Here is a 10,378-nt window from a genome sequence, read left to right on the forward strand (position 1 = left end):
TCAAACAGTTTAGAGCATTAGTTGAAAACATCACTGGAAGAACCATTAAATGTTTAAGAACTGACAATGGTGGTGAGTTTACTTTAAAGGAATTTGATAATTATTGCAAGGACGCTGGGATCGAAAGACATAAAACCACTATATATACTCCTCAGCAAAATGGAGTTGTTGAATGCATGAACAAGACTTTTTTAGAGAGAGCAAGAAGTATGCTTAGTAACGCCAATTTGCAGAAGGAATTATGGACAAAAGCGGTTTCTATAGCTTGCTATTTGATAAATCGATCACCATCAACTGCAATATGATGAAAAATTCCTCAAGAGGTATGGAAAGGTCATGCTTGTGATTATTCTAAACTGAAAGTTTTTGGTTGTGATGCATATGCTTTAGTTCCGAAACATCAGCGTTCTAAATTAGATCCTAAATCAAAAATATATATCTTTGTTGGATATGGTGATGGGACTAAGGGATACAGATTGTGGGATCCTACTACTCACAAGATCATCATTAACAAAGATGTTAAATTTAATGAATCTTCTCTTGAAAATCCAGATGTAGATGATAAATTGAAACAGGATAATGCATCTAAGCTTCAACACATTCAGTTTGAAACCAGTTCAAATACTGATGATAGTCAAGATGAAAAAGTTTCAGATGCAGATCATGAACACGTTTCAGATGCAGATCATGAACATGTTTTATATGCAGATCATGAAGAAGTTCCTACAGATAATAATCAGCAAATTGTGGAAGTACCAGAAACATATTTAAGGAGGTCCACAAGAATCAAACGTCCTCCTAAGAGGTATGATGATTATGTTACTTCAATTGCTTTAACCGCTAATGATGATGGACCTTTATGCTATCAAGAAGCTGTAGAAGGTTCTAACAGTTAAAAGTGGAAAGAAGCTATGAAGGACGAGATGATGGCATTAGTCAAGAACGACACATGGGATCTAGTAGAACTTCCTAAAGATAGAAAAACTGTGGGATGTAAATGGGTTTACAAATTGAAAAGGGGTTTTGATGATACAGAGGACAGGTACAAAGCAAGGCTGGTCGCAAAAGGTTTTTCTCAGAAAGCAGGCATTGATTTTCATGAGATATTTTCACCAGTTGTAAAAATTGTTTCAATTCGAATTGTATTAGTATTAGTTGCTTTACTTGATTTAGAATTACAGCAACTAGATGTTAAAACCGCATTTTTACATGGATATTTAGATGAGGAGATTTACATGGAACAACTGGAAGGGTTTGTTCAAAATCGCAACAAGAAATTTGTCTGTAGGCTCAAGAAATCATTGTATGGTCTGAAGCAGTCGCCTTGACAATGGTACAAGAAATTTGATTCTTTCATGATGACTCAAAATTATATAAGAAGTGAATATGATCATTGTGTTTACTTTAAGAAATTAAGTAAAGGCATGTTCATTATATTAGTGTTGTATGCTGACAATATGCTTTTAGCAAGCAAAAGCATAATAGAAATCAACAGGTTAAAGGCTCAGATGGCTAGGACATTTGATATGAATGATCTAGGAGCAGCAAGACAGATTTTGGGCATGGAGATTTTCAGAGACAGGGGCAATGGTAAGCTGTGGCTATCACAATAGAAGTATATTGAGAAAATACTCTTGAGGTTTGGTATGAACAATGTGAAGCCTGTTTCAATCCCTTTAGCTTCCCATTTTAAGCTTTCTTCTAGTTTATGTCCTAATACAAATGAAGAAAAAGAATATATGTCTCGAATTCCATATGCCAATATAGTAGGTTGTTTGATGTATGTGATGGTTTGTACTCGACCAGATATTTCACATGCAGTTGGGGTTGTCAGCAGGTATATGGAAAATCCAGGAAAAGAACACTGGTCAGCAGTGAAATGGGTGCTTCGGTATTTGAGAGGCACAAGTGATTATTGTATCACTTATAATAGGAGTAGTGAATTTGTTTGCGGATATGTTGATTCCAATTTTGCAGGTGATTTGGACAAGAGAAGGTCAACTTCAGGGTATGTCTTTACTCTTGCAGGTGGAGCTATTAGCTGGATGTCAAACCTACAGAACATTGTTGCTTTATCCACTACTGAAGCAGAATACATAGCTGCTTCACATGCTTGCAAAGAGGCAATTTGGTTGAAAGGTTTGTTTGGTGAGTTTGGTAGGTTACAGGACAACATCAAGTTATTTTGTGATAGTCAAAGTGCAATTCATTTGGCTAAGAATCCGGTTTATCATAGTAATCAAATCATATACCTATTAAGTACCATTTTGTAAGACAGGTTATCACTAAAAGGGGCGTCTCTCTTGAAAAAGTGCATACAAAGGAAAACTGTGCAGACATGTTCACGAAGCCAGTTTTGTTAGAGAAGCTACATTGGTGTCTGGCTTCTCTTGGCTTGCAGAAAAGATAAAATAATAAAGGAAGAGGGTATCAGGCTAATTGTTGTCAAGGTGGAGATTTTTGAGATTTTTTTGTTAATTAATTTTGGAAAAAATCTCATGTATGTGACAACAATAGGATTTGTTGCTAAGTTAGCTCCAGTTATTCCTGAGGAGGATTTATTGCATCCTATATTTGTTGTGAGAGAATTTATGATTCAGTTTTTCTACTCCCAGCTATAAAATGTAAGCCCGTAGAGGATATTTGTGCTAAGAGGGTGTGAGGAATTATGTGTTGTAATCTCCTATTGAATAATAAGATTTCCGATGCCTCTATTTGGTGGATGTAGCCCAGATTGGTTGGGTGAACCAAGTTAAATTAGTTGTCTCATGATTTCTGCTGTGTGTATGATTTATTTTGTTTCTGTTGTGCATACTCTGACATTATTGTTCAAAGGACTTTAGAGATGAACAACCGTTTAATTTTGGAAAAGTTTGTGATGTTATTATTATGGTCATGTTATGGAAAATATTAGAAGAAATAGCTATTCCTATTGAGATTTGAATTAAGTTCCTAATTATTGTGATAAATGGTTGAAAATGGTGTATGTTTATATAGGTTGGACACCTTAAGGCACACACACACACACACCGATCAAAACTTAGGATACCATGGTTTACATGGATAATAACCTTAAGTATAGAAACTATCCACAACATATAGTGATCCAGATGGCTATAGAAAACCTCAAAAATAAAAGTTCTTGAAGCTCAGGAAAACTAGAATTGGATACAAGAGTTCATCGCAAGTTTTCCAATGACGCAAACGATGTCTCAATCTGAATTTATATGTGAAAGTTATGCTCAATTAAAGTTTTAGTCAAACTAGGCAAAAGTCAAAGTGAGATTATGACATCAACAATTTCTATTTTTGACATAAAAAAGATGGCGTAGCAACTTGGGGTGTGACATGTGTCACCTATTTTTGGCATTTTTTGACTTCCAAATGGACTAGTAGAAAAGTGCCATGTGGGACCATCATTGCATGCCATGTGGCACCACCAAGGCACACCATGTGGCACCATCTAGAGAGTGTAATGTGGCATTATGTGGAAGTGACTATCCAACTGACATGCAAGCATGATGATCTAACACATGGTAGAGGACCACTAATTGGGCACACATGTGGTAGGTTGACTGGGCAATTTTGGACCAATGGGAGCATGCCACATAGCCCAATCACATGGTGCCATGTGTCACCTTAAATAGGCCAAGTGGCCTTGGGATGTGCACAACCTCCAAATTTGTCGCATGTTATGGTCATGTGGGCATATTTTTTGTTCTATATGGTTTATTATCACATGGGCATACTTTTTTGATTATATATGGTTTCTTAATTTCATATATATATTTAATGCAATATATATTTATTTACAAACCAAAAAGGGAGGGACCCATGGACCTCCCTCAACAACAAACAACTTATTATATCCATGCCAACCAAGATGCCAACTATTTTTCTTGGTATATTTTCTCATACAAAACATTTCTAAACCCATGCAAATTGCATTTTGAGGCCAACAGGACCGAGAGTGGAGAATGAGAGGAACTCAGAATAGTGGAACCACGAGAATGGGAACCTTGTAGGAAGAACCCTGTTATGGGCACATAGATCAAGAAGGAATATTCCCATGGAAAATTTGTGAGGAATCTAAAAGATTCCCTATGGGGCCAGAATTATAGGCGATGGAATATAGTCAATTTTATACTCATTTTAACTGGAATTTCATGAGGACCACAATGGTGCACTAATATTTTGCATCTAAGAAACATTTTTTAGGGGTCATCGTAAAAACCCACATTATTCATTAATTGTTGGGCACAAAGTTTAAGAAAACAATGCATCTTTCAAGAAGTGGGTCATGTTTATAGTCAAAAGTATCAGGAGGACGAGACAAACTTGCTAGTGTTGTGATTGTTGTGTTTTGAGTAGACAAATCTCAAGTCACTCCTATGAATGAAGGTATAAGGATGTATCTTGTTATGTACTTGCCTTTCTTTTGATGAGATGAATGAAGCAACCTCCCCACTATTAAAGCAGATCCCAGAGACATAATCCACATTGAATGAACTCGGTTATCAAAATTTTGTTTGCATTATGTTTATGGTCTTGTTTATGTTGCTTCTTCTTTAAGTGTTTTCTACATGGTTTTTACATGCTCTTTCATTCAATTCGACTAACATCAACTGAAGAAAAGATCTTGGATAATGCAAGTAAATCAGAGAGTTTGGATCATGTTTAGTACTAGAGTGGTCTTCTTGCTTATGTGAATTTCGAGTGTGACTGATAACCAAAGATTGAACGTGCAGCACAAAGAAGGAAAATGGACAATAACAAAGATATCTACAATGATTTTTATCGGATGGTAGACATTGTAGATATATTATTTGTAGATTATGAGAAGAAAATAACAAAGAATGAGAATAAGAAAAAAGAGGAAGCAGAGGAAAACACTTTGGTAAATGAAGGAGAACCTCCATCTCCATCTTCAAGTGAATGTTTTTCTTCGTCATACTCTCCTAATAATTTGAACCACCACCACCAGAGCATTCAAGTAAAGAATGTTGAACTGAGAAGACTTCTACAAGAAGTATAAACGGAGAAGCAAAGCTTGCAACTTTAGTTATAAGCCACCAAAGAGGCCTTGGAAAGGTTGTGGTGCAGAGCAGGCTTAGTGAAACCATCATCACCCACTCTAGAATCTACAACTCAGGTAAATAGTGTCAGTGATCCTTTAGTTTCATGTTCTCATTATGATGATTATTTTGGTGCATTTGGAAGACACCCCAAAGTAGTAGAAGCAAGGGAGTCTAAATGAATGCAAGCTGAGGCTACTATTGGACACAGATTGTCATTGATGTCAATATGGCAATATTCGAGGAGCAGATAGACGACAGAGATGGAGACTGTGCATGATTTGGGGAGTAAGATGATCGAAGGTTTGAGCAAGGAGAAGGTCTAGAGCGGGGATGTGATTATGATCGATAAAGCTTTTGGGAAGATTACAAAGTTGGGGCGGTCTTTTGCGAGTGTTATCACTCAGGTTGTCCTTAAGCTCCGAAAAAGGATACGGCCGAGGTAACCACATACCAACTTTGGACTGCAGGTTCTAGCCAACCTGCAATCAGAGAGGGCTCTCTCTTTATGATTTAGCTTTGTTTAAAATGATTTTAGGCTAGTTATTGAGTTCAAGGGTTTTGTTTTGTTTTTTGGTAGGAAGGATGATGTTTTCAGGTAGAGAGGCAAAACATAGTCCGGTAAGTTTCAAACCATTGGGCGTCGAGTCAAGGAGTCGGACTGCTGGTGCGTTTTCTTGGTCACAAGAGAAATAAGGAGCAAGGTAGCTGCTCATGAAACAACACTTAAAGCTTAAAAGGATGGAATGAGGGATAAGGAATGAGAGGCAACAAAGAATCTCTCACTATGCTTAAAGGGGGAAGGTGAATGAGCTCTATCTAGGAGCAGTTAAGAATTCCTAGACAACTGTCAAAGATGAATGGATTAGGGGAAATATGAGCCGAAAGGAATTCATATTCATGACTGATCCAGAGGAAAACATAAAGAAACAACAGAAAATGAGCATAGAGGGCAATTACACCAATTCTAGACTATTCTTTCTTTCTGCTATTTAGACGGTATATCAATGGAAAAAACAGAGATAGGAAAACTTATTGAGTCATGTTGCAGCACATGAATTCCAGATTCACTTCTTCAAACCATTAAACACAAGCAGATAGTCTTTCCTCCAAGCTTTTCAGCAGTCTTTGATTACAGAGAACATATCAGGTATACAGTGCGAGTCTTCACCGAAAAAACTATAAACCAACCGACCCTTTAAACAAAATAGAGGGTGGTATATATAGGGAAGATTTATCCAAAATTATCTATTACAACCGACCTAACAGGTCTGACAGAAAATTGATTACTTTAACCTAATCCTATCCAGAAATAAATGCCAAAAAATATCTTTGAGCTTTGCTGGGGGCAATTGTATCAAAATGAGTTAATATCTGTTCTTGTGGCTTTGTGATTTTCATCTGTCATAACTGTGCATTGGTCTTTGTACCCTTGTTGTTCGGTGGTTTTAAATGCCTCTGACTATGATTTGAGAGCTAGGATGGGCTTACTCCTGTTGATTTGACTTTCTGGGGGGCTCATCAATGTTTAAGTGCTTCGAGCCCCTAAAAAATCTTCGGGTGATACTCTTTGGCTCTCCTCCTTCCTCTGATACTCTTTTCCAATAACTTTGATGTTGTTCTGGCGTGCTGTGGGTCTTTTTCACAAATTAATGGCCGCTGTTCAGCCTCTGTTTCTTTCAAAACTGCTTTCTGCTCCTTCTGGCAAGCTTCGCGAAGAAAAATGGGTCATTCGGCGCCTTTCGGGCTTGCTAGGGGCCGCAGAATGAAAAGATTCTCTGAAGATTCCCCATTCAGGCCCAAAAAATCTAGCAATGAGTGATTTGCGATAGGCACAAATTGCTCATCAAAAACTGCCTCAGAATTGGATTTCGGGGCTCCGAAGTGCGATTTTTTGCCCTTCACGCCAAAAAGTTGCTGATGACGTCAGCATGATGTGACATTTGTACGGTGGGTGACGTCAGCAGGACGACGTGGCGGGATGACTTCAGCATGACGTCATCATGTACGGATGGTGACGTGGCAGGTACGGTGGCAGGGATATGTGGCAGTGATGTGGCAGGAGGCCACGCAGGCAGGTGACTCGACATAGTGACTGGGCAGGGGGGTGACGTCACTGGGCAGGCAGGGGCGGTTTCCGATTTTGGGCGCACCGCTTATGGACAACGGTGGTTTCGGGGGAGAGAGCTCCGCCACAGCCCAACGCTTGACGCATGGCGGGAGGTACGGCGGCAATACCGCCTATCTCCCGGACGCTAAAGCTCGGGCGTTTTGGAGATGGGACGGCCCGCCAGCCGTTGATTTGCGGGGCGGGGGATCCAACGGTTGGCGGTAGAAGCGAGGTGGCGATGAGTTAGTGGGCGGGGATATTTGCAGGAATATTCCTTTTTAAATATAGCACGCAGGTGGGTTTTAACAATGGTTTATGCGGGTTATGAGGGTTATATGTGGCGGGGTTAATATTAATGCCAAAACTTTGGGTTGGGGGCGAAAAAAAAGGGGTTTTTTGAGGGTTCTAGGGTTAGGGAAGAGGTTATTAGTTTGACCAGGTGTTAGATTAATCCCTGTTGTGACTCGGATGGGTTAAAAACAGCCCTAGATGGACCATTTTTTCCCGGACTTTCAAAAATATGGCTATATTTCCAGGGAGGGAATATTTACATAGGGGATTTTTATATACATGATTTTTAATAGGGGAAGGGAAAAATTGATAGGGAGTTATATAATAAAGTTAGTAGTTAATATGGAGATGAACAGAGGGCGCTAAGGTATGAGACCTTAGGCTTTGTTGGGAAAATAAGGCTCACAGAAGATGAGTGAGCAATCCTTGGGTGAAGCAGATCCTCACCAAGGCGAATGTCATGGAAATGATGAAACTGAGAGGCTCAAGCAGATCTTGACCTCTTGGGGAATGTTAGTAAGTGACTTGGGGGAAATGAGAAGAAGGGGAGGTTAGTGAATTCCAGCTTGAGTACCTCCTTTGAAATAAAACTGCCTGATAACTGTGATCTGAAAAGATAAAATACTTTGTACCACAAAACTGATCACAAATTATCATTCTGCAACCACACAACTACCTACCCAGCCTACTTTTCTAACATTTTTTCTTCTTTTTTAATTTTTCCTATCTAAATCTACACTTATTTCTGCCAGGGCCCAGATTAAACAGTTGGGTCCCTTTGATTCTCTACTTATCTACAGATCTACCAAGATTTAGCTGTTTGGACAGATACATTCTCTATATTCTACAACAGGAAATTGAAATCTAGGGAGACCACGATTTAGCTGTTTGGACCTCCCTTAAATGAAAAAACTCATCAAAAATGGAATACAGCAGTGGCATTTGGACCAGCACACTTTATGGCTTTCTTCTTTGGTCTGTTCTGGAAATATGGAACACTGCAGCTTGCAAAGTATGACATATTTGGCATGTAAGAATGTCAATCATGAAAGATGAATACCTGCTGCAGCAGGAGGCTAACAGCGAGGTCCAGGGATCATGATGGAATGGGGCTGGAGACCAAGTTCGTACAGTGCCCAGATGGAGAGCTTCAGAAACGCAAAGAAGTGGTGCATTTCATTACGCTGCATGAGATCGATGTCATCAATAGCAGGACGCAAGGGTTTCTGGCCCTCTTTACAGGAGATACTGGAGAGATCCATTCTGAAGTGAGGGAACAGATTGACAGTAAAGTTGCTGAATGGAGGGAAGAAGGCAAAGCTGAAATTGTACCAAGTGTGCTTTTTATTAAAAAGTCCATATGCTTGACATTGAGTGCTTCTCATTTTTGAATCGTGCTCTAGAGAATGAGATGGCACCTATATTGGTTGTTGCAACAAATCGTGGCATCACAAAAATCCGTGGATCAAATTACAAGTCTCCACATGGTATACCCATTGATCTATTAGACCGCCTACTCATTATTTCGACACAGCCATACATGGAAGATGAATGTGAGCCGTCGGATCAAAGAGCAACGGATCCAACGGTCGTCGCACGCAAAAGACACACGGAGATTAACGCGTGGGAGAACAGCGGTTTCGGGAGGCAGGCGGTTTCCCCACACCGCTTACCGGGGCTCGGCGGTATCCGTATATGATGGCGCGATCCCGTAAGATCACGATGCGTGGTAGACAAAAGCCACCACCCCCGCGGGTTAATGTGCATGCAATTCACGCGATCGAGGCTTTTGACTACCGTCCGATCGTGCGACGGACGGTCAGAAGATGCGGAAAGTGCACGGGGTTTAACACCGCCCTCGTGGGTTAACGTGCGCGCAAGTCGCGCGATTGGGGCTTGCGACTACCGTCCGATCGTGTGACGGACAGTCAGATGACGAGGAAAGTGCGCGGGGTTTAATCGTGCGGTAAACATAGTGGAGACCGTCGGATCATGGGCGATCAGCGGTGGAGATCAAGGCGGATGTGACAGGGAAATATTATGTCAGGATGCAGCGATCAACGAAAAAAATGTAGTTTATATATATATATATATATATATATATATATATATATATATATATATATATATATATATATATATATATATATACTTTAACACTATCCATCGGCAGCCAAAACCTTACATACATGTGTTTAACACGATTGGAGGCGAAAAGCGGATTGGAACATATATGCACAGGTGGCTGTGGATGCCTGTTATCATTGAAAAAACAGGCCTGGATTATAGTTTTTAACACATAGTGACCGTAAAGCCAAGAATTTGAATGGAAAGCTAGCACAGAGGAAGTCACAACGATCAAGGAGGGAAGCTGAAAGATCAAGTGAGTAAGGGGAAACGACAACGACTGAGGAGGAAGCCTAAGAGACAGTGTAAGCGGAAACGAATGGACAAAGGCATGGGAATGTATAAAACAGTAGAAACAGGGAACTGTTGGTGCCATTATGGTGGTGAAGAACTCGAGGGTGAGATAGTAGAAGCAACAGAGGCAGGAGAGCAGGAGTGAGACAACCTCAGCTGAATAGAGTGCAGCAGCATACATGTTTATACCAAGGTTGGGTTGGAGCCCAAGAGGTTGGAGCCTCAGAACTGAACAGGACTGAAGTCATTGGGGTAGGTGCTCCTAAGTACAAAACCACTACAAAACAGAGTTGGTGCTCTAGAGGTTGGAGCCTCACTTAAGTCCAAGTTGGAGCTTGGAAACTATTCACAATCAGATGTATACTTTTATTGTATTTATTTCTTTGCATTGTCTTGAGTTTTAATAAAAGCATTAAATTCAGCTGTTGATTTCTGTGTTCTGTGTATACATATACATATCTATATAGGTTGTTGGCAATCA

The 10,378-nt window shown here is 39.9% G+C and overlaps 1 pseudogene; it reads left to right on the plus strand.

The window, feature by feature from the left end:
* The first annotated feature begins 5,338 nt into the window (after positions 1-5,338).
* Positions 5,339-9,175, plus strand: LOC149146115 (uncharacterized; annotated as a pseudogene).
* Positions 9,176-10,378: the final 1,203 nt, after the last annotated feature.

This window comes from Pinus tabuliformis, chromosome X (genome assembly GCF_031772625.1).
Source record: "Pinus tabuliformis cultivar Carrire ecotype Pingquan chromosome X, CPIR1, whole genome shotgun sequence".
Classification (NCBI taxonomy): Eukaryota; Viridiplantae; Streptophyta; class Pinopsida; order Pinales; family Pinaceae; genus Pinus; species Pinus tabuliformis.